This window comes from Balaenoptera ricei, chromosome 3 (assembly GCF_028023285.1).
Source record: "Balaenoptera ricei isolate mBalRic1 chromosome 3, mBalRic1.hap2, whole genome shotgun sequence".
In the NCBI taxonomy this organism is placed as follows: Eukaryota; Metazoa; Chordata; class Mammalia; order Artiodactyla; family Balaenopteridae; genus Balaenoptera; species Balaenoptera ricei.
This window is the reverse complement of record NC_082641.1, coordinates 34072590-34099559: the sequence shown is the minus strand read 5'-3', so window position 1 is coordinate 34099559 and position 26970 is coordinate 34072590. Positions and strand designations below refer to the sequence as shown.

The 26970-nt window shown below is 38.7% G+C and overlaps 1 long non-coding RNA gene and 1 pseudogene across 1 annotated transcript in view; both read left to right on the top strand.

Annotated features, from left to right (window-relative positions):
* Positions 1-26970, top strand: part of LOC132362195 (uncharacterized) — a 509367-nt gene that overhangs the window by 294804 nt on the left and 187593 nt on the right. The gene's annotated exons all lie outside the window — the stretch shown is intronic.
* LOC132362041 (putative RNA-binding protein 15B) lies at positions 966-13785 on the top strand (annotated as a pseudogene).

The following is a 26970-nucleotide window of genomic DNA, read 5'->3' as shown; positions in this document are numbered from 1 at the left end:
GCTCCCCTATCGTCTTCCTGCTTATTCTGAGCTTGTTCTGGCCTTCCCATGGTTTGTAAGGGACTTGATTGTTTAGTTGTAATTAGTATTATTGTTACTTAGAAAAGGCCCCCAACATTCCTTTGTTGCAAAACTAGTAGATCATAAGAACAAGAGGTCTATAATAGCATTCAGAGTTTGCCAGGTTGTTACTGGGTCTCATGATCCATTATCCTTTTCCTGATAAGGACTTTTTTCATCATAAATTTGTTCCTGATAAATCAGATTCACTTTGTTGTCCTTAAAAATCCAACTTTTAACAATTAACATTTATTTCAGAGCAAGATATAATGTTGAACATTATCAGATTAAAAAAATTGACAACTTCTACAACATGATAGTTAATTTCTAGGTGATGAAGTTTCTTATGTTTCAGGAAAATCACTCAGTCAGCTGCTTATGCTGAATGAATAATTTGGTGGCAATGCAAGAGAGGGTAGATGGCTATCAAATATTGCATATAACAAAGAAACCAAGCAAAGAATGAGCACAAAGGTATAGTTAGTCATCGTCCTCAAAAAAAAAAGAAAAAAAAAAGCCCAATTGAAACTCTGACAAACTCTGAAGACCTGAACATGCTATTTTAAATACATAAAATACCTTTGGTGGCCAACTTTGTAAGCTCTTTTCACACAGATTTAATTCAGTTTAGCACCTCTCTGCAGTGTTTTGGTCAGACCACATATGACAAGTTGTGAAAATTTATCAACAGCTCAGAAAGAACCATAAACACTCAGGGAAGGCTGAGAAAAGAGAAAAAGCTAAATGAGTAAAAATAATTGCTAGAGTTTGCAGAGGTATGAGTTGTTAACTAAAAATGTAGATCTGATGGCATTCTATTGGCACTTCTGTCTTTGTGTTGCTTCAGAGCATCTGTCCTGATATCTAAAATTAAGAGATTATAATCTTTGCTTTCATGGCGTACTATGGAACTGATGATAAAACACCATGACTTTCACCTGGTATGTCATATTCAATCAGCGGACATTGTGAAAATAATACCTCTGGTAAAATGTTCATGACCACTGGGTATAGAAGTCAGGGCAAGATAGACATATAGCCAGACGTCAACTTCATCTCACCTATTTAAATTCTTCACATATGCATTCATATCTTACATAAGTAGAGTCAGCTTTTCTTCTTTTTTATATCATACACTTATGTTCCATTGTGTAACATGTGATTTCCTTCTATCAGTTGCAGATCCAGTCTTTTGACTGACCTTTTTGTCCTCAAGTTTGTTTACTTACTTATAAAGCTCGTCTTCCATCTTCAGTTACTATCAAAGTCCTTTCTGTTTTCTTCTGTTTTCCAATAGTTCTTTCCTGTTTTTCTTTAGCCCTTCTCTGTGTCAATCAGTATCTGACTTAAAATTCACCAAATATCCCAAAATGAGTTTGTGATATTCTAAATACATTTAATTTTCTAGAAATTAATACAAAAGACAACTCTTTATTTACATCTGATTATCTCAGACAAACTCCTTGTTTTTAATTTCCCTAGTGGACAACGAATTTCTCTTCACTAAATATCCTGTAAGGAGATTGTCCTCTTTTTTTGGTTGCTGATTTTCTCTGTGGCTGAGATGATCTGTGAGACAATCTACTAACCCTGAGTAGGAAACTAGTGATTTTTGTTACTCACTGTAGTTCATAATTCTTCAAAGACTTCAGTTTACTTCATCTGAAATTTGAAAAATACTCCAGTTTACCTCATGAAAGATGACCATTCCACAACTATTGTGAAATAACCCTCAGACTGTGAGTTTACCAATTCCAGTTTTATTATAGACTGAGTCTCTGTATGATTTCATGCCTTCAAACAATCAGTTGCTAAGATACTCTTTGTTAAACAATTCAGCAATTCAGTAGGGGAAAAAATAGTGTGGTTTTTGCCAAGTCATTCCAGTCAAAACAGGTGAACTGCAATAAAAATATGAAAGATTATGGGTCAGCGAACTCTTAACCTCTAAAATAATGTGGAAAATTGTGATCTGTGCATATATACATTTTCTAGGGAGAGGATTTATTACTATTATTAGATTCCCATTACCTTGCACAGTGCCTGGCACATTGTTGAATCTGAATAAATATTAGGTGAGTGAATTACAAATGAAATAAGAATTCTAAAAATGGTCCCCTCATTAGTAAAAAAAAAAAAAAGTTTAGGAATAACCAGAACCACATTTTTTTTCCTTTGAATGTTCCCTCTCTACAGATCTCTTTAGTTTCTCCTCGGTATTCCTAGAAGGTAGATGTTAAAAGTTCTGAATTTATCTTTCATATTTCTTGACTGTTCTTTCATAGCTTCCAATTTTTATCCCTTTATGATATGTTATGGAAATTCAACAGCTCAGTCTTCTGTCTTACTGGTTCAACTTTAGCTGTGTCTTTTCTACTATTCATTTTATTTAAAGGTTTGAATTTTAATTTCAACACCATTTTCCCATGATATTTATTATTTTTTCTACTAGCCTGACTTTACTTCTTAGCCTTGATGATGGCTTCTTTTTTCTTATCCCTCTCCCAGAGATTCCCCATGATTTCTGGTCCACTGAGTTTTCTTTTCTTGATTTTGAATGTAGTTATGAATTGAAAAGGAAAAGATGATTTTCTATAATTTTCAGAAACCCAAGATGATCAGAGCTGAGGGAGATGAGACATTGTGTGTGTCCACGATCTATAAGTAGAAGTTCTTACATTTTTCTTATGTGTCATTTGAGGTTGAAGACCATTCATTTAAAAGCATAGTGTTTCTCCTGATATTGCCAAAATTATATAGAAATGTTGTTAGGTAAAAAATAAAGAAAAAATCCAATGAATAAGCACTAAGTCACCCAGAATTCTACTATTAAGAAATTGCTACTGCTACTGTTCGTATACACACTTTTTCATTTATTAAGACTTTTCTATCTCTTGCTTATTCAGCTGTGGGGATGGAGGAAAAGGAGTGTGGCAGATATCCAGGAATTGGGGAAAACGCTTCAGGGTTAAATTAATAGGAGGAGATAATTGTAATTTGATTTGAAAGGAGACAGCATTCTCTTTAGCAAAATAAGACCTAAAACCTACGCTCTTAGAGTTGGGGTGGGGCGAGAAGAATGCATAGTACTGGGACGCACTCTCAGAAGGAAATTAACTCTCTTACTGTAACATGTCTTTGATTGCTATTGTTGTTGCTGCTGTTATTATTTTCAGGCAACCAAAGACAAGAATATCAGAAACAAAATGACTCCCAATGCTCTGTCTTCTCCTGTCTACTCTTAGAATGGGAAGCTTCCCCATCCTCTATCCCACACCAGAATGAGAGAAAGAATAGCTGTAGAAGAATAGTTATCTGAAGTTTCATATAATTAGCACAGGAAGCTAGGAAAATTTCTAAGAAACAGGAAAACTTGGAGCTTGCTAACCAGTAGGTTGATGAACACAGCTTTGTCTGAAGGGAGGGAAGTGTGGGGGACTTTGGGCTAGGAGAAGATGCTAAAAGGAGTGAGGCATTGTGGGAAGGGGGTAGCAGAATGCAAGGTGGGGATGTATAGACTCTACTAACCTAGGAAGCATCCATGTGGGAATCCCTAGAAGGGCTGAATAGTGATCTCCATGCTTGGGTACAGTGCTTTGGGAGGAATTAAATAGACTAGAGGTGAAAAGTCCTTGATTTCAACCCTTTCCGAAATTCAGTACAGTTGAATTCTGCCACTGTGAACCTGAAGTAGAGTTGATTGAAACTTACTAGGGTATGTGTTCACATGGCAGAGGAAGGGGAATGGACCACATCTCCACCTGGTCGATGACAGGCATCTAAGACACTTCGAATGTGTTCAGTGATGAGGGTGGGCCATCAGGGGAGCTGTTTTTAGTTATTACAGGGCTAGAGAAACAGGAAGCCTTATTTCCATGCCTGTAGCACGTTTATCCCCAATTGTTTGCTTAGCTAACTTTCAACAGTTCTGTTGGAATCATATTTTCCATGATAGCTTCTTTCCTCACTATGAGGAATAATCAGGGTGAGCAAAATTTCAAGTTTGCGTTTCCTAGGTATAATTGAAATACATTAAATCTTAGCCCCCTCCCCTTTTTTTTGCCTTAGATCAGCTACATAATGTACATGCAAGTATGAATATAGCTAGGTTAACCTGGGTGTGGATAATGTCCTCTAACAGAAGTTGAGAAACTTGGCCTGTAGTCTCAGCTTGCCTGTCAACTAACCTGGTGAGCTTGACCAAATTACTTAAGTTCTTTGCACCTTAATGTGCTCCTCACTGTGTAGCCCTCCATTATCAGACTAGAGCCTGGTCTTTTATTTATTTATTTATTTTTGGCTGTGTTGGGTCTTCGTTTCTGTGCGCGGGCTTTCTTTAGTTGCGGCGAGCGGGGGCCACTCTTCATTGTGGTGCGCGGGCCTCTCACTGTCGTGGCCTCTCTTGTTGCGGAGCACAGGCTACAGTCACGCAGGCTCAGTAGTTGTGGCTCACGGGCCTAGTTGCTCCGCGGCATGTGGGATCTTCCCAGACCAGGGCTCGAACCCGTGTCCCCTGCGTTGGCAGGCAGACTCTCAACCACTGAGCCACCAGGGAAGCCCGAGCCTGGTCTTTGACCTCAGCTCTCCCGCTCCTCCTTTTAACTGTTCAGTAAGAAACCAAAGAGTTCTGAGTTACTTTTAGTGGCAGCCCTGCAACCAACTCAATCTTAGAAATAATGAGACCCAAATGATTGTCCATGTTCAAGTAGTAGAACTGAAGACAAGTCCATTTTAGTTAGTTTTCGATGTTGAGCTACTTCTTAAGTGGAAAGAGGGTGCTGTGGTATCAGGATGCTTTCACTTAAAGTAATGAAACACTAACTCAACCTGGCTTCTACCATACAAGCCCTTTTAAAAAGTTTCACATAACTTACCCTTCCATGGATAAGGTAAGCATTAGGTACACAAGTTCTCTACCTTTACTTCTCTGAGATTCTGTTGGCTCCATTCTCTTTCCCATGTTAGCTTCATCTTCTGGTTGAGTGACAGATAGTGGCAGTAGTTCAGGCATCCCACTTAAATATGAACATGTATGGAGGGAGAATCCATTTCCTCCGGCCTTGTCTCCACTTAGGAGTAAGGAGTTTATTCCCAGAAGTGCCCCAGCTCACTCTCCTCATGTCTTATTGGTTGGAATTGTATTAAATTATACTAAATATCTATCTATAAGCCAATCACTGACAAGGAGAATGGATTGCCATGACTGGCTTAGATTCTGACAGTTTTTGCCCGTTTATTAGTTGATTTTGAAGAGACAGAGTCCTGAATTTCCCTACTCTGCCAGTTTTGGTGATGTCACCTTAGATTTCTGATTGGCTTAGATTGATTAAGATTTACCATTGGAGTTGGAGATGCATAAAGTTATTTTTAGAAGAGAGAGAATCCGGATAAATCAAGCTTAGCAAGGAGGAATGGACAGCAGTGCTCACTAGAGTCACTGTGGGAGACGACTGTAATAAAGAGCGGCATCGTGGGTGCAGGAGGGGGGGTGACCATGGAGAGTCCTGGGTCAGATCCGTCAGTGGAGAGGACAGAATGATTTTAAGAGGAAGACAGACTCAGTTTCCAAATCAGCTCTGTCACCCTCCAGTTATTTTAATGTGGGGAAATCAGTTAACTTTGTTGTGCCTCAGTCTCATACTCACAGTAAGATGGGAATAATAATTTCCCCCCTTTTGAATTAATGTTAAAGTGATATAAGAAATATAAAATGTCAAAAGGGAACTTGGCACATCACAGACAGTTATCATTATTATGTTGATGATCTGACTGACCCTCCTGGAGCAGAGTGATTAGCAGACTAAGTAGCGAGTTATTGGTAGTTGAATGGCTGTGCTTAAATACAATACTTGGCCTTTATTGAGTGCTTCCCATATGCCCGGGATCATTTATTGATTCTATCAACAAATCATTACTGAGTGCCTACAGTGTGTCAGGCCAGCACTGAATTACAAGACATAAACACCACTGTCCTCAAAAAGTTACAGCCTAGCAGGGGAAGAGAGACACAGTAAATGCATAAAGCATGTAGGATATGAGATAGTGCTGGGTACTGAGGGGCACTCTAAGGCAGGGAAGGAGGACAGGGAGGGTGGGGGTGGAGGCAAGCTTAAACAGGGTGGTCAGGGAAGATCCTCCTGAGGAAGGCGACACGTGAGCAAAGAATCGAAGGAGGTGAGGGAGAAGGCCAAGTGGCATTCTGGAGGAGGAGATCTCCCAGTGGAGGGGACAGCAAGTGCAGAAGTTCTGATGCTGGAAACATGGCTGAGAAGTCCAAAGAAGAGCAGTGAAGATAATGTGGCTCGAAAACAGCAAAATGAAAATCAGAAAATAAAAGAAAAAAGAAAGAAAATCAGGAGGAGGTGAGGTTGGAAAGGTGGCAGGTGAGATTGGGTGGGGAGTTTGTAGAGCTTTGAACGTCACTTTAAGGACTTTGATATTTCATTCTGAGTGACATGGAAAGTTGTGAAGTGGTCTGAGTGGAGGAGTGGCATTCATTACTTTTCCTTCACTGTTCTTTTGATTTTCTTCTATTTACATTTCTTCTATTTTTTATGTTTTTAAAAATAAAAGTTTTTTTTGTCAGTCCCTGCTTTGTTTCTAGCTTTCCAGTTATCGCTGTGTATTAATAATTCCTGCACCTGTACCAGCTGTTTGCTCCAGATTCCTAGACATGCTTCGTCTGCCCTGAAACTACTGAGAAGCGAGCTGGCAGTCTATCAATAATCTCCTTTTATTTACCAACTGGATGTGGCCATAACCTTTGCCTGCTTCTGCCTGAGGGGACCCTTGACAACTCCCTAAGGAGGTTAGACTGTTCTTGGTTTCTAGAAATCTTTAGGAAACTGGTGCTTGTTAAAAACTACCCCCAATCCCTTGAGCTGCCCAGGGGCTGCTGCCTGCCTGATGGCATTGCAAATCTCTGCTGTGAACCAACAGTGAAGTCAAGCCTGGCACCTCCCTCTTAAATCATCATGTCCTCATCCCATCAGACCTTAGTGACTGCCTACATGTCATCTGGATTTTAAATGGCATGTCTCTTGGTTATTATTCTCACTGCCCTTTTAGGCATATGCTGGGGTCTCTTGGCCTATCCTCTTTGTGTCCTAGCTGCTCTTTCAAAATTTTTATCCTTGTCCCTCTGTGCTGCGTATGAGAAATTCCTTAGAACAACATTTTTACTTATTAATTCCTTCTTTATAAAATCCTGAGTTCATTTAGGTTTTTGTTTTTATTTTTCATTATTTAAAAAATATCCTATTTTTAATGTATATCTATTATTATTTTATTTTCCTGTTTTTCTATGATAATTTATAATTCTCTTTAAACAAATGTTCTCCCTTTCTTTATTGCTATGAACATTCAAAATACTTTTTAAAATTCTTAGGTGGAACATTCTTTGATTATTCATTACCTAAATGATGTTTTCCCATTGTAGGTTTTGTTGACTGCCTTTCTTAGCAGTATGTTACTTCCTGTGGCATGCAGGATAGTTTTTTGAGTGGGATGATTTTATCTTCTCTCTTTTCTCTTTTGTGCTCACCTCCTCCTTGAACAGTGGTTTTCTCTGTCCTCTCCATCTAGCCCTCTGAGCCTCCAGTCTAGAATCAGGTGTTTTGATCGGTTGGGGCTCCTGCTTTGCTGTGATGTTTGGTACAGTGTAGATCCAGACTGGGAGCCGGTTCCTGAGCTTCGGGTTATGCTTTGTCAAGCAGCCTCGCAGAGCCTACGGTTTATAAAGTCTTGGGCCCTGGATGAAAGCAGTTTTCTCAGCTTCCTTCTATGAGCAGTGAAGAGGGGAGGGTGGGCAGAGGGCAGTACTTCCATGGCAGCGCCTGGCTTCAGGCAGTGAGCCTGAATCCTATCCCACATCTGCTGTAGGATTTTAAGTTCTTCCTCTCGCTCACTGGAATCTCAACTGCCCTGCCAGTTTCTAGACTACAAACCCTGCAGATTCTGGGCTTTAGCCATATTCTTTGCTTTGCATTTCTGTTCCTATTCTAGTCCATAACAATATTTATTTCGTTTTGAAGCCCGGTTATATATTTTGGATTTTCTCCTTTTAGATTTTTCAATTATTTTTTTTGAAGGAAAAGGGTATATCAAACTATGAAGTTAATGCAGCATCTTGACTGGAGTTTTCAAGTAAATTTTTAGGTAGAAATTTAGAACGCTGTTTGTGTCAGTTTTGTAACTAGTCAAATCGTAATTGTCTTACCTGCATGCCTTAGTCTGCTTGGGCTACTATAAGAAAATACGTTAGACTGGGTGGCTTAAACAATAAATGTTTATTTCTCACAGTTGCGGGTGCTGGGAAGTCCAAGGTCAAGGTGCTGGAAGATTCAGTTCTCGGTGAGAGTCCTCCTCCTGGCTTGCAGATGGCCACCGTTTCTCTGTGTGCTCACATGCCCTCGTCTGTGTCCTAGCACTGAGGGAAAGAGAGCTCTAGTGTCTCTTCCTCTTCTTATAAGGGCACTAGTTCCATCATGAGAGCACCATTTTCATGACCTCACCAAACCTAATTACCTCCCAAAGGGGTTAGGACTTCAACATATGAATTTTTTTGGGGGGGGGAGGGGAGGAATACAAACATTAATTCCATAACACTGAGCTATTATTACATTATTTTTTCTCAGTTAGCTTCAGAGCCATGGTTCAAGTAATTTCAATAGGTATATTGCTTTTTAATTTAAAGACAGTAAAGAGTTTCTGCAACCCTTACCAACTGAGCTGGCTTCAGAGCTGTCCAAATCAGAAGCAGAAAGAATCCAGTTCCTTGCCCCCAGGGCACAAGCTTCTAGAAATTTGGCCATTACGTGAGTGCTTCCCTTCAGTGAATTAGCCCCTTTCTATGATTTTAATTAATGACAACCAGCACTGGGAGGAAGGTGGCAGCGTTGTTCACAGCAGTAAGTCTCTCATTTGGGTGTTTAACTGTAAGGGAGAAAAACAAATGTAAATATTCCTCGTTAATAGCAAAATCATGCCTTTGTCCTTATCAAGTGCTGCCAAATTATTCACACAAAGTTGAAAATGAGTCACACATAACATTCTTTGGGATTTCTGCCCTTTGTTCTTCCTGTTTAGAGAATTAAGATGAATTTAGAAATCTAATGACTGTTGCCAAGTGAGACGAGAGCAAGGACTATACAAACTCAGCTCCAAGATGGCAAAGGGAATCTAACTCCTCTGCTGGAGGGTGGGTGGTGCCCTGGGTTATGAGGGGTTTCACGGGTGTTTTTAAGAATCTTACCTTCTCAGAAAGAGGCAAGAAATCCTGTCTCTTTATCTGAGACTCTTTATCTGAGAGCACCAAACAGTAAACATCAAACTTTGTCTAGTGGAAGCTACTTTCAGGAATAAAGATATACATAGATCGATCTATCTATCTATCTATCTATCTATCTATCTATCTATCCATCCATCCATCCATCCATCTAGGCTAAGAATAATTAAGCACCTTTTTTTTCCCTATTAGATAGAGTCTCTGCAGTATTTCTGTTGTACTTCTCTCTTTCTCTAAAAACTCATTTAAAATTAGGAGACCTGATTCTAAACCTGTTTCATTTCTAGTTTAATTGTCTACTCAGTGATTCTATGGGACCTAGAGACACATATTGATACTATTCAAAAAATGGTCCTCACTAGATTCTAATCTCTGTTCTTCCATTGTTTGGAAGTTGTGGGCAAGTAGGTGTGGTGTTCATTTATTTATTGAATGATTATTTATTTTGAAAAATATATTGAGCACATACTACATGTCAGAAATTGTACCAGTGTCTGGGGCAGAGAAATGAACAAGAGAGATAGTCCTTTATTTCAATGAGCTTTAAGTCCAGTTATAATTATATATATTCTATTAATCCACATTTATTAAGTCCATATAGCTTTAATGTCTTTCGTATTTTGAAACAAGACTATTTTGTTTCAAAAGTACTTGAAACCTTCAAGATGCAAGACATGCAGATTGAGTTCGTTGCAGTGACTGCATTAGGTTTTGAGCAGGAATGCCCATAGGGGTGATCGGTTGCAGCAGGAAACTATGGCATCCACAGGGAGGGTGATGAGGATAAAGAACAACACCCAATAATCAGAAATTCACTTGCATTTATCTTTGGAATGCATAGGACACTTTTTAAAATAAAAGGTAGCAGCTTGTTTTCATTAGAGACACATGCCTTAATTCATTGATTATTATTATTTTTTTCATTGATTATTTTGATTAGGCTACATGTATACATTCTGGAAGTCCATGTTTAGTACCAGGGAAATCTGCCAAAAACTCAAGATGAAAAGAATAAATTTTTTGGAAGGAGCAAGGTGGTAGAATTCTGTTACTTTCTCATCACATGAGTGAATTATAGGGCTGCATATTCAATCCACCAGTCTTTGTGCCATGCCCTTGGTCCTTCTTAACTGAAACTTTTTTGCTCATAGCTAATAAGGCAGGTCTAGGAGTACCAGGTAACCACATAGTCTTCCTTACCCAAATTCAGAGACTGGCCAATGACCTATTTTGTGGCCTGGTGTAAAAAGATATATAGGCCAATCTGACTTTGTCTTGTTTGGACCAAATTAGGAAATGCAGAGAGAAGTGGAAGGCATATCAAAGGACATATGTAGAGAATTAAGCTATGTGGTTGAAATCATAAGTCAAGGTCAAGCTGGAGTTAGAAGAAAATAGATTATTAAAGGAGAAACATAAGAAAATGTATGAAGGTGAAAAAAAAAGAATCGAGAAATTGGTGATGGGATAGAGAAGGGCAAGCAGAGATATTAGTGACATATTACTTCAGGGTAGGCATAAAGTCTGAAAACTGATAATATTATTTCATCATGCATTGAAATGGAATACCAATAAACCATTTATTATGTATTTGGTTATTTTTACAGACTTGGTGTCCAGGCTGTAGGTGGAGATTCTGCAGCCTGGGCTCTACTATGGATCCCACTCTAGTTGTTTGACTTTTCCTAGATTCCTGTGCACTTATGTTCATACAGCACTGCCTCACTATCGCCAACATCACTCTGTTTCTTGGATAACTAAAGTGAATCTCCTTTTCCTCGCAACCAGAAGATACCAACTGAACCAAACTCTTTGAGGATAGAGTCCATTTCCTAGCATGGGTTTATATACTTTCTTTGGGTTTTCTTTGTTCTTCCTTTTCTTGTGGTCTGTAAAATATTTTGGCTTCTGGAATTTGTAAAACTTACATTTTCTTAATGCTGTACATTGATTAGTGCTTTTTTCCCATGTAAGTATTTCTACCACATTATAAACTGCAGTGTTTGATTTAGACCATCGATTTGTATATGCAGCACAGAAAACAAACTATTCGGTTTACTTCTATCTAATAATAACTCTAATATCATGCTTGCCAAAACCTCCATTAAGGACGTATGCCTTGACTCATTGATTCCAGTGATAGGGAAAAGCACCATTTCCCAGCAGCTGGAGATTTGATGTTGCTTTTGAAGGGACAAAAGGATCGCACCAAAATATTTACATAGCTTGAAAACTCTAGGAAGCCCTCAGTAATAAGCAGGATTATAGGATCCCTAGTAGAACAGGATTGGGAGTTCTTAAAAGGGTGTAAGTTTGCTCATCATAAGAATATGGCACAGATGGATGAGACCTGTAACATGGAACAAAAGTCAAATTTTAAATAGTAAATTTGGGGAGCAGGGGCATGAAGAAGAGAAGCAAAAATAAAACAAATCTCAGATTGAGAATAATATTATTTATACTCAAACTTTATACTCAGGTTCTTAGTAGCCCAGGCAAGAGGGAAATCAGATGATGATGTAGTTCTCATTGTCTGACAATAGGACATACCATATATTAACTTATTAAAAGAAATTTTTTCCTGTCACTTTGATCTGAGGTGAAAGTATCATGTAGTCTTTATACAGAAAGCTTTGAACAAAATTATGAGTCTCAACCTATATGCTGACATAGTCTTTAAATATATTAAAAGACAAAATTATGCACTAAATACCATTCTTTTTAACTAAAAATTCACATGTATTCCATTTTAAAATTGGCTCTTGGTGAAAGTCAAACTCTTTAAAGGTCGATTGTGTAAAGACATTTATGGAGGCTTGGGGTAGAGATTGAGTGATATGCTCAAGATATTTTGCTGTTATGTGGCTTCTTTGGGTACAGGATAAGACTTATTCCCTTCTAGTATTAATTGATATGAATAAAATGCTCAGTTGAAATGTAGAGGAGTAAAAAGCATTCTAAGCTTCTGATTGGGAGAGCAATAGGATTTGGTGGGTATGCATAATAAATGAGAGTGTAAAATTGAGGATTCAAGGGTCTCTTGAAACACATTATCGTGTTTTGGATCCCTTTCAATGTGTTTTCTCTCTTCTTCCTTTCCTTCCTATCAAAGTTCTATCTCATTGAGGCTGGTTTTATTCAGATGCTGATCATATTTAATAAATTAGCAACACATTGGGAATAATAATCTTCTTCTCCTCCCCAAACTGCTCATCTTCTTGTATATTCTCCCTCAAGCCATTTTTTTCTCCCCACTAATTGCACATAACCCTTTAGGTACCAAGACCTCCATTCTGCCACATTAACAATTTTCAAATCTGTCTCCCCATTCTATCTTTCTGCTACTGTATTTGTTTATGACTTCATTATAACAATCTTCTAAATCACCTCCAATTATGTTTTCATATGGTTCTAGAGTGATCTTTCTAAAATGCCAATTTTTTGTCTTCTGCTTACAATCCTTCAATACCTCCTTCAGGTCTTAAATGTGAAGCATGGCAGACAGTACTCTCAATGACCCAGGCTTTGCGTACATGCCCAACTATAGTTTGACATTCTCATATCAACTTCTGTTATCTATTCCTACTGAACCATCTGTAGCTCCCTTGAAAATGTCTTATGTGTACTTCCTTGCTCTTTTACTTATCTCCATCTTCACCTGGTACAGTTTTCTCCATTGCCCTCTGATTTTGCCTAACTCATCCTTATCTTTTAAAACTAAGCTCAGGTGATCTTCTCTTATGCTCCCCATGTTGAGTTAGTTTCCCCAGCTTGGGGCTTTGGGAGCAGACCACTGTATGCATGGTGGAGACCATTCTAGCAGAGTGAGGAGAATGGAGTGCCACTGGGTCTAGAAAACTCCCCTAAACCTTCTTTAGTTGCTGCATGTCATGGACACTGAGTTGAGAGCTAGGTGCCATGATAGGGTAGAAATGGGCTTCTTGTGTTAAAAAAAAAAAGCTGCTTCTCAAATCAGTGCACATCCTAGGAGAAGATTGGGGGTTATTAGTGATTTCCTCAGAGATCATACGCATGAGAGTAAGCTGACCCAGCTGAAGATTGTCCAGTCCCTTCAACTGGATCACCTCAGGCTCGACAAAGGCATGCAATGCATCAAGCAGGGGAACTCCAACGGCCATGTGGTGCTCCTAGTTACCAGGTGACCCCAGTGGGCCTGGCGGTGAGGAGATGCCCACGATGGAGCAAGGCCTACCTCAGGAATCTGGTCTCCTACTTGAAACAGAAGCAGGCTGTAGGGGTGATCAGCCTGCCAGTGAGTGGGTCCATGGGGGAGGGGGAAATGAAGCACAAACATGCTGCCTTATATGTATTCCTGCCCTGCAATCTTCCACAGCAGTACTTCCAAATCAGCACTAAGGACACTGGGCAAACTAGAGGAAGAACATAGAGTAATAGTTACAGTGAGAGACACTGCGTAGCCCAAACCTGTCTTTTCCAATTCCTTTTTTTTTGGGTGTCACAAAAGCAGTTATTTTAAAATCTTATCCCTTCCCTGTCTTACACCTTGGTTTTAATTCTCTGCTGGGATATTTTCATTTGTTGGGGAACCAGAGGTCCTGTCCACCACCAAACTAAGTTTTTAGGTTTTGCTTTGTTTTCACAGTCATGAGAAGGGACTCCTGTTATATTGATGTCTAGTGTACAGATACTGTCTGTTGTGTTATGTATTTTTAAAAAGTTTTTTTGACTAACTGTATGGGGAGTTGTCAGTAAAACCTTTGTCAAAGGATGGACTAATAAAACACACAGGGCGATGATAGTGGGATGAGGTGATCCCATAGCCAAAGTTGGAGGTGACCTGCAAGGTCTTAGGACCATGAGGAATGAGGAAGGGATCTATTTGGGTCTATAAAGCTTAGAGTTGAGTCAGAAAGAGAGGAAACTGCAGATGCTCCTTGGGAGCAGTTTCTCTAGGCACAACGTAGACCTTGAATAGCCAGGGACTGACTTTAGCACTGCCTACTGACTAAGAGAATAAGTGGTATTTTGTTGGCTACCAATGGGTGCCAGAACATTCCCTGAGGACTCACACCAAAGGAAGTGTAAGCCACACACTTCTTTCACCAGCATCCACTCACTATTTTAGGGAAAGATGTGTAAATTATTGGATTTAATTAAGTATTAAATTAGCTCAGATATTTTGTCTCTTTTTATGCTAGGCAATATATGGGGCTCAAGAGAAAGGCATTGTCTAAAGAGAAATTAAGAAATTAAATTTTCTATGTATATCTAAATGGTAGCATGACTTAAATTTTGTGACTTTGTTACATGCCCATAAGAAAAAAAATATTTTAGAAAACATACTTTAGTTTTAGGAGATATATTTACAAGAGTATGTGCAGAGAAGTTCCATAAGCTAGGTCCCCATGCTACAGGTGAACTTTCAACAAGTACTTTTTCTTCGCAGAGCCTTCTACTCCCTGTTTTCCCCCTCACTGGTGTATGCTATTGTCTTTTTGATGTTTATTATTAGATTTTGCTTCTTCAGTGAGGATATCAGAGAGCCTAAGTCATTTCTGGAAACCAGCATTTTATCCTTGTCCTCTTGCTTTCCATCCTACTCGTCCTTGCCAGAAGTCCCTGGTTGCCTGGTGTAAGAAAACATCATAATTATCTCATTAATATTGGGTCCTGGCCTTCTTGCTAATCAGATTATTATTGCTGAGAATTCAAAGGAAGAGAACAGAAATCTACTAAAAAGGAATAAATTGGTCCTCAAATTATAGTTCCAGGAAACCGCACAGGGACAAAAGCTTGCTGCTAGTGAAATAAGAGATCACGCAGAATGTAGATTTATGAGGAGAGTGTAGCTCCGTGAATTTAACTAGCCTAGATTCTAGGCTTCTGGAAGGCAGAGACCATGGTCTCAGTACTGCCTTCAGCACCTTGTCTGTAGCAGGTTCTCACATTTGTTGACTGTATAAAGATAAGCAAATTCCAATATGAACTGCTTCCCACCCCCACCCCCCCCCCCCCCAACCCCCGCCCATTTTCTGTCTTCTCTGAATTCACTTACTGCTTCCCAGAATGTGTTTCCTGTGTGGAAAGTGATATGCACTGGATAAGCCCAAATGGGCTGTTGTAACACTGGAGATAAATTTCTACTTTGTCATCTATCATTCAGAGGATGATGATGATGGTTTTAAAGCCATTGGTCATAATACAATTGACAAGCTTGCTGACTGCTCAAGTACAGTATTTGACACTCATAATTATTCTGTTTTTCTTTCCCTACCCACCATTCCTGTTCTGGGTTCTATGTGCGACTCTAATGGGTAAAACTGATTCCAGTAGTAAGACTACCTCTGACTGAGGTACGTGAGAACCCAGAGAAATAATATTTGCAACTTCCAAATCAAAGCCAGTACTTCTGTTCACTACGACTTCAAAATATATTCTAGAGCGACTGTGACTCTTGCAATAACTCTATAAAATACAAGGCAGCTCAAAAAGGGGATTCTTTTCCACTGGATATAATATCATTAGACTGATGACATTGTGTAGATATTCCTTTCAGTGATAAATTCTCTAAATTAGTACAGCGAATATTGACAGAGCATGATCTTTGTGTCTTGTCCCATACAGACTATATTTGTTGATGTGGTCTCTTTAATGAAACTGGAAGTTTTCATGAATGGAGGCAAATCTGTTATCTCTTTGCTTACATTCTTTCTGGAATTTGCATATACAAAGATACAAATTCCGGAAATAGCTAGTCAAGAGCACAGTCCACAGTCCATAGAAGTCCTGCATAGCAACTGTAAATTTTGAACCAGAGTTGGATCAGAATAATATATAGCCATAGTTCTCTGGATTATTCACGGGGAATAGATGGCTGGGCACACTTTGGAACTCTGATTCAGCACTTTCAATCTGGTAAGAGAATTGGAACCACTCTGGTTTTGCTCTTGTCATATCCAAATTTGTAAAATTATAAGAGCTTTTATTTATTTGTAGAAAAGGCCATAACATAACCCAAGTACCATTTTAAAATCTAACTGAAAGTGTATTCTGATTCTGAGACTTGATTATTTTGTTTACCATCTGGAAGCAAGCACTGTGAGGAGTCATTTTGTGTGTGTGTGTGTGTGTGTGTGTGTGTGTGTGTGTGTGTGCGCGCTCCTGATTGCCAGATCATCCCCTGTATGCTGTGGTTACAACAGGGCATAGTCACTTGGTAGAGTAGCAGCCCTTGCAAATGAATTTCTCATAAAATCTTTTTGAACAGTCATTTATTTTCCTGAAGAAAAAGTAGACAATACCATAAACAAAGTGTGCAATTTCTGATTTTCCATTGACTCTGGAAATGTCAGAGGTAATAGAGAGTAGTTAGGAGTGAAAATCCAGTGCGTTGAATTGGATATGAAACATGTCAGCAGGCTGCTGTTTTTTCAATCATTAAAAAATGACATATACTCAGTCATTTGGTTTCCTGCAGCAAATTCTTTGGTACACAAAGGACCCTGGTGTTGATGTAGGTCTGTGCACTGCTTGCTGGAAAACTCTTTAAGCCATTTCCCTCTTCCGTCAATGTGTTGTTTCATCCCAGTCTTTTAGATCAACTAAGAACCAAGGAAGATATTCTCCAGTATAATAATGAGGAAGAACATTGACTTCCTGGTTTCTTATGGTAAGGATGTTCTTAAGCCAAAGTACATAATTTCTAGAGAACTCAATAAGTACTTTGACTGTTTATGGTGACGTTGCTTCCCAGTCATTTTAAGGTCTAGCTGCCAAAGCATAGATTTATTTTAAAGTAATAACAAATAGGAAAGAATCAGATCTCTTGTCTTCTTTCATGCCAAACTTTCCTTGCCTTTTTTCTGATTCTCTGATTAACCCCTTGTAGATTGTTTTCTTTCCCTCTGAATCTTTTGGTATTCTCTCTTTTGGCCTTTTTTCCTCTCTGTATTCTCTCTCTAGGCAATCTCAACCACTCTCGTCACTTCAACCATCCTGAATGATTTGAAAACTGTAGTTAGTTCCAACATTTCCTTGTAGTTCAGACATCCAGAATGATAACAACAGCAATGACAATATTCATGTGTCCCTACTATGTGCAAGGTACTGGGTTAACTAGTGTATGTTCATGATTTCATTAACTCTTACAACCACCACCAGTGAGGTAGATGCTATTATCATCTTCATTTTACAGAGGAGGAAACTAAAGTTTAGCCATATAACAAAATTTGCTTATGGTTGCACAGATAGTAAATGACTAAGCTGGGTTTTAAACCCTGACGGTTTGATTCTACAGTGAGTGCTTTTTCAACCACAGAGACCTGCCTGTCAACCACATGCTAAGCATCTTCCTTTGAATCTTCTACAGGCCTCTCAAAGCCAGTATACAAATCTGCTTCCCTTTTGGCAATTAACTCATGCATTCATTCAACCAATAAGGAATTTATCACGCATCACTGAGAGCCAGACCACTGCCTATGCATAAAGGATAAAATGTTGAACTGAACAATAGTGTTCCCTGTATTTGCAGAGTTTATTATTTAAAGAGGGGAGACTCAGGACTTCCCTGGTGGCGCAGTGCTTAAGAATCCACCTGCCAATGCAGGAGACATGGGTTTGAGCCCTGGTCCAGGAAGATCCCACATGCCGCGGAGCAACTAAGCCCATGCGCCACAACTACTGAGCCTGCATTGCCATAACTACTGAAGCCTGCTTGCCTAGAGCCCATGCTCTGCAACAAGAGAAGCCACCACAATGAGAAGCCCGCGCACCATAACGAAGAGTAACCCCCGCTCGCCGCAACTAGAGAAAGCTCATGCGCAGCAACGAAGACCCAACACAGCCAAAAAGAAAGAAAGGAAGGAAGGAAGAAAGAAATTTTAAAAAGTTAAAAGGGGAGACTCATTAATCACAATATTATGCAGATGGAGAATTAATTATAAGCTGGGAGAAGTGCTAAGAGGGGCAGATGCAAAATGCTGTGAGAGCATCTAACAGGAAAGGTGCCTTCTTTGAGGAGCAGAAGGAGGGCAAGAAAGGTTTCCCTGACAGATTGCTAATTCAGCGGAGATCAGGAGGATGAGTAGTAGTTAACTAGGCAGAGAGCGACTTCCAGGAAGAAATTACAACATCTGCAAAGGCCCTGAGGTGGGGTGATGGGGAAAGCATAGCATATTAGAGGGTTTGCAAAAGAAGATTGGTGTATCTGGAGGAGTAGTAAAAGTTGCAGGTGTAGACTAGGCAAGCAAGGACAGGACCATGTAGGGCCTTCTAGTATGTACTAAGTATTCTCCTCTCTTCCTGTGACCAATGAAAAGCCATTACAGGGGCTTAGTCACTGTAGTGAAAGAATAAAACTTATGCTTGGAAATATTACTCTGGCTGCTTTTTGAAGACTGAATTGGAGGGGGAAAGAATAGATTCAGGGAAACCAATGAGGAGGAGATTTCAGTGCTCTAAGTGAGAGATGATAGTATTATTTTTCATTACTCTTGTTTAGAAAGGGTGGTAGTCTTGGAGACAGAAACAAAAAAAAAACACCCAAATCTACCTTACCATTCAAATCAGAAATCGTGGTATTATCTCAACTTCTTTTCTTTTCCTGCTTTTCTTATCTATTGTCTGTTGATTTCACCACAACATCTTTAATATCTTCTCTCATATCTCCATTTGTTTTTGACATTTGTCAAAGACATTTGTCTTTGAGGCTGTCCATCCTTCTTGTACTTCTCTCTTTCTTCTTAATCCCGTAATAGCCATTTCTCAACCCAAACCCTGCCCAGTGGTCCCTGCTACCGGCATATCCATATGATCCCCTGGCTGTCTGTGGCGTGACCTCAGGCCAGTGCTCTCTTGAGGAGTGCTCTTGCTTTGACTTGTTTTCTATCTATATTATTCAAATATAGACCAGGAGGGGAAGAGAGGATTGTAGCATTACCTCTTCATACTTGGCCTATGATGGAAATGATGGTGCTACTGACTAAAAGTGGGATGATCAGATTTTTGAGGAAATTGATAAACTCAGGTTTCAAATATGTTGAATCTTAAGTGTTTATAGAATAGATAGCAGACAATTGAGAGTATGGGTTTGTAGCTTGTAGAAAAGTCTAGGTTAGTGATAAGATTTAGCAACAAAAGTGGCTGTTGAAGCCATGAGTTTATCTGAGTTTATCCAAGAGATGTGTACAGATTGAGGAGAGGGCTGAAGATGGAGCTCAGGGTAACACCCACTTTTGAAAGCAAAGTGGAAGAAGAGAACCTTGGAAGAATGTTGAGGAAAAGTTACTAGAGAGGTAAGAGAAAACCAGGGGAAGGCAGCCTTACAGAAGCCATAGAAGGGGAGAGTTTCAAGAGAAATAGACTGTTTACCATGTAGATGATAATCCGTTGTATTGCCTGCTCATCAAAGCTCTCTCTCTGTGGGAACCACCCCCCAGCTAGCCCGTATAGTTCCAAAGTTGCTAATAATCCCAGTGTTCTGCCTGCGTGTTGGCACAAGGGTAGACATGAAGCTCAGATCTGAGGAATCATAGCTTGGGATTTCCCTCTTCATAGGATTGGTCCAAATTAGTAGCAATGTGACGGAAACAAAGCCTGAATTCATACATGTGAGAGTAGTTTCCCAAATTGTGTTGGTACTGTTATTTTTAAAAAGCCATATAAGGCACCTGTGGGAACATAACCCAGCTATAAGTCTATAAGTGGGTTACAGGATCCAGATCCTAGAATCTATTATTTGGAAGTTAACCTTACTTTTCTGGTGAGATCTAACTTTGAAACTGATGAGTTAGTAAACAAAAAAAAGGCATTTTAAAAGATATTCTTAAATATGAAGTACATGAATAATATTGACTTGGGTGATTCTGTTGTCTGGGTCAACATTTGTAAGAGATATATTACAGCAATATTAACACTTTGAAATGAGATTATTGTAATAGGAAAAAGAAAAGATGGTTCATTAACCATCTTTTTCAGTTCTAATGAAAAACTAGAGCTGGTCATCATGCAAAATTATGATATTCAACTCACAGAACAGTCTCTCAATTTAAGACTATCTTATTAAACATCTTTGATAATGAAAGAAAATGTTTTTACTCCTGATGGGTGATCAGAAGGATGATATCAGCCCATATCCTGAATATTTCACATATGGGATTTTTATAATTCATCTCTCTAAGGGGAAATCTTGAAGTTACTCTTATTGCATCTTTTAAAATTGAGGTATAATTGACATATAACATTATATTAGTTCCAGGTGTACAGCATAATGATGTGATACATCATGTATATATTGTGAAATGATCATCACAGTAATGATTACTATCAGTCACTATACATAGTTAAAAAAATTTCTTCTTGTGTTATTGAATCTAAATCTGCTTCTACTCAACTACTAACTAATCTGAAAGATGAAGAGGATTATAGGCTTTTATATCAGAAGGACCCTTAGAGACTACCTAAAATTTTAATCCTCTCCCTTTACAGATGAAGAAAATAAAGCTGAATTGCCCAAGGTCACTGAGTTGGAGGCATATCAGGAACTTGTACCAATTCTCAGCCCAGAAATATTCTCTCCTTGCTACACTGGTCTGCGATTATCCCTTCTTAAACATCTAAGGGAGCACAGCCAGACTCTGATTTAAAATGACTAGAATGGCTTTATTATTCAACGTTTCCAGCTATAAGGTTAAGTAGGGGTTCGCATAAATAATGTGATTAATACTTCTTGTGACTGTGTGCTTTGTCTCTTCATAATTGGGATGTGAACATAGTTCACAGCAGCTAAGGAGATCCTGTTCTTTATAAACGCCATGGAACAGCTGCACCGTATCATCCTGGCTCTTGAAAGTTTATGAAGCAAAGCAAACTGCTGAAATAACATTAACTTTATTTAGTTTATTAGAATTATTCTTGACTAATTTTATATTTTGATCAAGATTAGTAACATTTCATAGTTTAGATTTCTGAGCTGAGTCTGCTGTTTTTACAACCACTGTTATAAGTGGTGGTGCCCAGTCCTATGTGTGGCCCATTGATAATGGGATGATGGAGAATTGTCTGATACGTCCAGCTTAATTCAGTGTACTCCTGCAGTCTTCTTCAAGGAAGCACCAGGACCCATGAAGGATGCATTAAAATATGCTTTCAGATGCATGATAGCTGTTTCCAGCTCAATAGACCTCATGGAATAGTCCACAAAATAGGTACTTCAGAAACTTTAGCACATTCAATTCTATCATGTGGACACTATAGCCAGAGCTGGCAGTGATCCCATAATATGACCTGATGAACTTGAAAAGGGCTATCTCATGTCAAATTTAAGCACTGTCAAGTTTGGAGGGGACGTTGTCATGCACAGCCCTGATCCTCTTTAACGAAGGACTTGTTAGGAGTGCTGTCAGCAGACATCCTTCAGTGTCAACCCCTCCAGAGATTACCTCAGTTATAGACAGCTGTCTTGCCCAAGATCATACCCTTTCCAAGAGGACCCATGTACAATGTCTAATGGAGCATAAAAGTTTAATTATCTTGGTTGAATTCAGGACAACTCTGAAGGTCCATTCTATTTCCAGCGTTCCCCATGGCATTGGCCAAGTCTCTTTTTGGGCTGTCACTATAGTTTGACTTTCTGTTTCATCCATTTTTGCTTCCACTCCCTCTATCCCCCAAATATTGATCCCAAGGGTACTCCTAAATAAACATCTTGCATGCAAAACTTTATCTTAGTCTGCTTTCCAGGAAACTGAAACTGGAACATAAATATTTGCCTTTTTCCTGTTAGCTGAAATGTATTGTCCAATATCATCATCTATTTGCATGTTGGGCAATGCTGTACATAGGAAAATATGTTTAAAAAGTCAACCTGCTTTTTTGTTAAATAAATTTATTTATTTATTTATTTTTGGCTGCGGTGGGTCTTTGTTACTACGTGCGGGCTTTCTCTAGTTGCGGTGAGCTGGGGCTACTCTTCGTTGTGGTGCATAGGCCTCTCGTTGCGGTGGCTTCTCTTGTGGAGCACGTATTGTAGGCATGCGGGCTTCAGTAGTTGTGGCTCGTGGGCTCTAGAGTGCAGGCTCAGTAGTTGTGGCGCACGGGTTTAGTTGCTCCATGGCATGTGGGATCTTCGCGGACCAAGGCTCAGACCCATGTCCCCTGCATTGGCAGGCAGATTCTTAACCACTGCACCACCAAGGAAGTCCAACCTGTTTTTTAGGAGGATGAAAAGTAGTGCCAAAGCAGGAAGGATGGTGCCTCTGTATTTTATTAAAGCAGGTGTCCCCCCTACACTAGGGTAGGGGGAGGGTGTTTTTGCCAGGCTGCAGCTGGTTACAAGCTCACTTGAGGGGCAAGGGACTGTAAATATGTATGAATGGAAGTAATTTCTGCTATTTTGTTCCAGCTTGTTATTAGGGAAGTAGGTGGCTTCAGCTGGTACCAGTGGGAAATCAATCTGTGGGCAGGATGCTTTGATTAGTGGTTCTAGATAGAGGGTTAAAATTGCACTTCCCAAGCTTCCATTTCTCTTGACCATTTTTTGTTTTTAGTAAATGGGAATATTTATCGTGGGGACTTTCGTTGGCATATAGTGCCAGGTAAACTTTTAGGAAAGGTTAGAGGTGAGGAGGAGGCATATGTTTCCACAGGATATAAACACTTTGGAAAGTGTTTTTACTTGAAATTAGACCCCCATAGTGCATTGTTCACTGTGGGTAGGGAATAAAAATTTGATGAATAAAAGTCCTTTTGTGAACTATTTTAGATCTGAGAAGGGACTTGAATTTAACACAAAACCTTAACTAATCAACATAGTTTTTTGGGTACGTCACTTTTAGAAAGAAGTAAGAAAAAGTAGCAAAATAAACTATTAAGAAATTTGCTCAATTAAAAAAATACAAATTTCTCACTTTATCTTGGGGCTTGTCTATATTCACTGCAACGTCTTTGAAGAATTTGCATCCACATGGTTAATGCTGTAAAAGGTACTGAGTTTATAGTTGCTCCCTGACTCCTGGGAGATAAAATCTCTGTCAATAGATTTTATATTTTAAATAAAAATATATTTAAATATATTTTATAATTAAAATATTTTAAAATATCATTTAAAATGATAGGCCTGACTCAGGTAAAAGCTTCAGGTAGTAAGATTGAATCAATTATGTTTACAAGAGAGGGAGAAAAACTTAATGTAAACATAAATGGATGAGAGAAAATGTTTTCTGATTTATTCTCTTATTAACTAGAAAATCTGATTAACAAGGAAAGTCTGCACACTGAGGATTCTTGGTAAAGATTATTAATCAGATCTATAAGAGGGGCAAAGGGATCTTTGAAAGAGCTCTTTCTTTAGGAACAACTTTGTATCTAACAGAAAGTGCTGAAGAAATACCCTTCATAAGGGAAAAAGTATTTCTTCTTTGGATGAATGACTTAAAGTCAGGTTGAATAAAATATCACTTAGAAGCAGAGAATGTGGGACAAGGAAGCATAGACAAGTACTTTACTTATGAAATGGACTTTTGAAAACCATTGAGTTAAGCATGAGGAAAGGCATTCAACCTTGGAGCTAAATGGTTTAGCATTTAGTATTGGAAACTATGGAACAGAGAAACCTCAGGTGTATTTTCATTACAATTACTTGTATAGAATAGAAAATATAAATAGGAAAAATCACCACAATAATTTATTCAGCACATGGTTTGATTTTTATGATTTTATGTTTTGCTTTTTATAATTTGATGATTTAAAAAATATATGTATAAATATTATTTAGTTCTACAGCTTCCCATATTTTAGAATTATTATTCTTATTTTACACATGAGAAAAGTAGAGGACCAAAAAGCTAACATTTACCCAAAGTCACTTTTTTTTATTGAATGAAAGATTCTTTAAATTCTATAGTGCTTTACAATTTTCAGAAGTTTATACACGTGATTTCATATAATCCCATAATAACCCCTTTTTCCCCTACCCCTATATGGCCCCCACTTCCCTCTCCCCACTGGTAATCACTAGTTCTCTAAATCTGTGAGTGTGCTTCTTTTTTGTTATATTTATTATTTTGTTATAGTTTTAAGATTCCACATGTAAGTGATATCATACAATATTTGTCTTTCTCTGTCTGACATTTCACTTAGCATAATGCCCTCCAAGTCCATCCATGTTGCTGCAAATGGCAGAATTTCATTCTTTTTTTCATTTTTTTTTTTAAATTTGGTAAAGGAGTTGTGGGATTTAAACCTTCTCCTAACCCTGAAGCCTTTTCCAGCCACCATAATTATTGGTGGTCTGGTAATTTTTGGCAAACCTGCGGAGTGGACAGCCAAGGCACATTGCTATTGCTGTTCTTTTCCTTCTGCAGATGTGGGATTGAGGAAGATGAATTCCTGGAATTACTTCAGCTCACAAAGCAGATCAGCAAAACACCTGGAATGGGAACAAGCTGTCCTTGCCTTCTCACTTTCTCCTTTTAGAAGGGAAGTAGATTTCTTACACATTTTCAGAGCTCAGTCTGACTGGGCAGGCCAGAAGATGGTAAATCTCCCTGCCTCTCCCAGGTGTGAAATATATTGACGGCTACTAAGTGTTAATATTCTTTCTGATAATTTGCTTCATGCTCTGTGATTTTAGCCCCCAGCAGTTCACATCTTGTTTTACTTTCTTGGGTTTATCTTAGCACAGTCACACCAATTAAGCTCTTAAATAACAGGAAACGGCAATACAGATTAAAAGTATTTCCCAGAATCTCACATGCCAGTGGGCAAGAGGCTCCAAATCCCTTAGTTACGGTATCTAGGAAAAGAATATCCCATGGAAATAATTTCAGCTTCCACATTTTTTTTGTCATCATTTTCTTTTTTTTTTCACATCTATATTGGAGTATAACTGCTTTACAATGTTGTGTTAGTTTCTGCTGTACAACAAACTGAATCAGCTATATGTATACATATATCCCCATATCCCCTCCCTCTTGAGCCTCCCTGCCACCCTCCCTATCCCACCCCTCTAGGTCATCACAAAGCACCGAGCTGATCTCCCTGTGCTATGCAGCAGCTTCCCATTAGCCATACATTTTACATTTGGTAGTGTATATATGTCAATGCTACTTTCTCACTTCATCCCAGCTTCCCCTTCCCCCGCTGTGTCCTCAAGTCCATTCTCTACATCTGCGTCTTTATTCTTGCCCTGCTACTAGGTTCATCAGTACCGCTTTTTTAGATTCTATATATATGCATTTCAGCTTCCACATTTATGAGAACCATTTACTGTTGACTTCTTTAGCAGTCGTGCTGGAACGCTGTGAGGCAATGCATTTTGATTAGTAGCAAAGTTCTGTGAATAGCTCATCAGAATTTCTAATGCTGCTTTTGACATGTCTTTTGCAGATATGTAGATTTATTACATGAATATCTTCAAATGTTGGTATGCTGACACCTGACACCTAAATAATGCAAACTTGCACTGATAATTCCCAACCAAACCGGCTCTCATAAACCTGTTAACCATATAGCACTGTTTTCCTAGTCCGGGAACTAAAAACCAAACAACATCTTTTAATTCTCCTCATCTCTCTTCCTCCTTAGGTAACCAAATACTATGTTTTGTTGTTTCTGCCTTTCAGTGTTTCTCTAATGCTGTATTTCCCAAATTGAGTGCACGGTATACTTGCACATTGTTAGGTATTTATAGGATTTCCATGGGATCAGATGAGTTTAGGAAATGATGTATTAGGAAAAGTTAACATGTTTCTTTATGGCAAGACTTCTCATATCTTTTATATATTTGTGTGCATTTCAAATGTTCAAAAGTGGAATGCAACATGTGACATTTCTAAAGTTTATTTGACAAAAAACAATTCCTCCAGTTCACCAATTATATAAATATTAATAATAACATTGATACTAATGAATATTCGAAGATGTTCATTAGTCAATACTAGTGCTGTAGTTTGGGAAATACTGCTTGAATCCACTCTCTTGATTTCCTTGACATTTTTCTATTCAGATCCAATCACCTTGCTCAGGAGTCCTGTAATGGAGGTTTAACAGCTGTCCTCTCCAATCTCTTATCTCTAACGTTGGCCTTTTTCACTATTGGTCTCTCTCCAATGTATAGGTAAGATTATGTTACTTTCCTTTTGAAAACCATTAAATTTTCCCCAATGTCTCCAGCATAAAATACCTATATAATACTCTTTCATGTGGTGTCAAAGTCATTGATGATGGAGTCACAACACACTTTCTATTTAATCTCTCCACAAATCTGTATTCTTTGCTGATGGTAATTTATTTACCTGGAGCAACCTATTCATTTTCAAGATTCATCTCAAGTATTTGTAACACAAATATTAGCTGGGGCTAACCTGTCCCAATGTGACTTGACTTCTCTACCTCTAAGCATAGAAGGTGTCATTAATTTTGAGAATTCTACCTTGCTAGATACTTATGACAAAAGAATATCAAAATCAAATATGAGAAAATATGAATCACACAAAAGCCTACCCCCTCAAAATGACTCTAATCAAAACTTGCCATATATCTTTGTGGTACTATATATCTATGTCTTTGTCTATGCCTATCTCTATTTATTTATATCCATCTGTATACACACACACAACACACTCTCCTCCCTCCATCCCACCCCC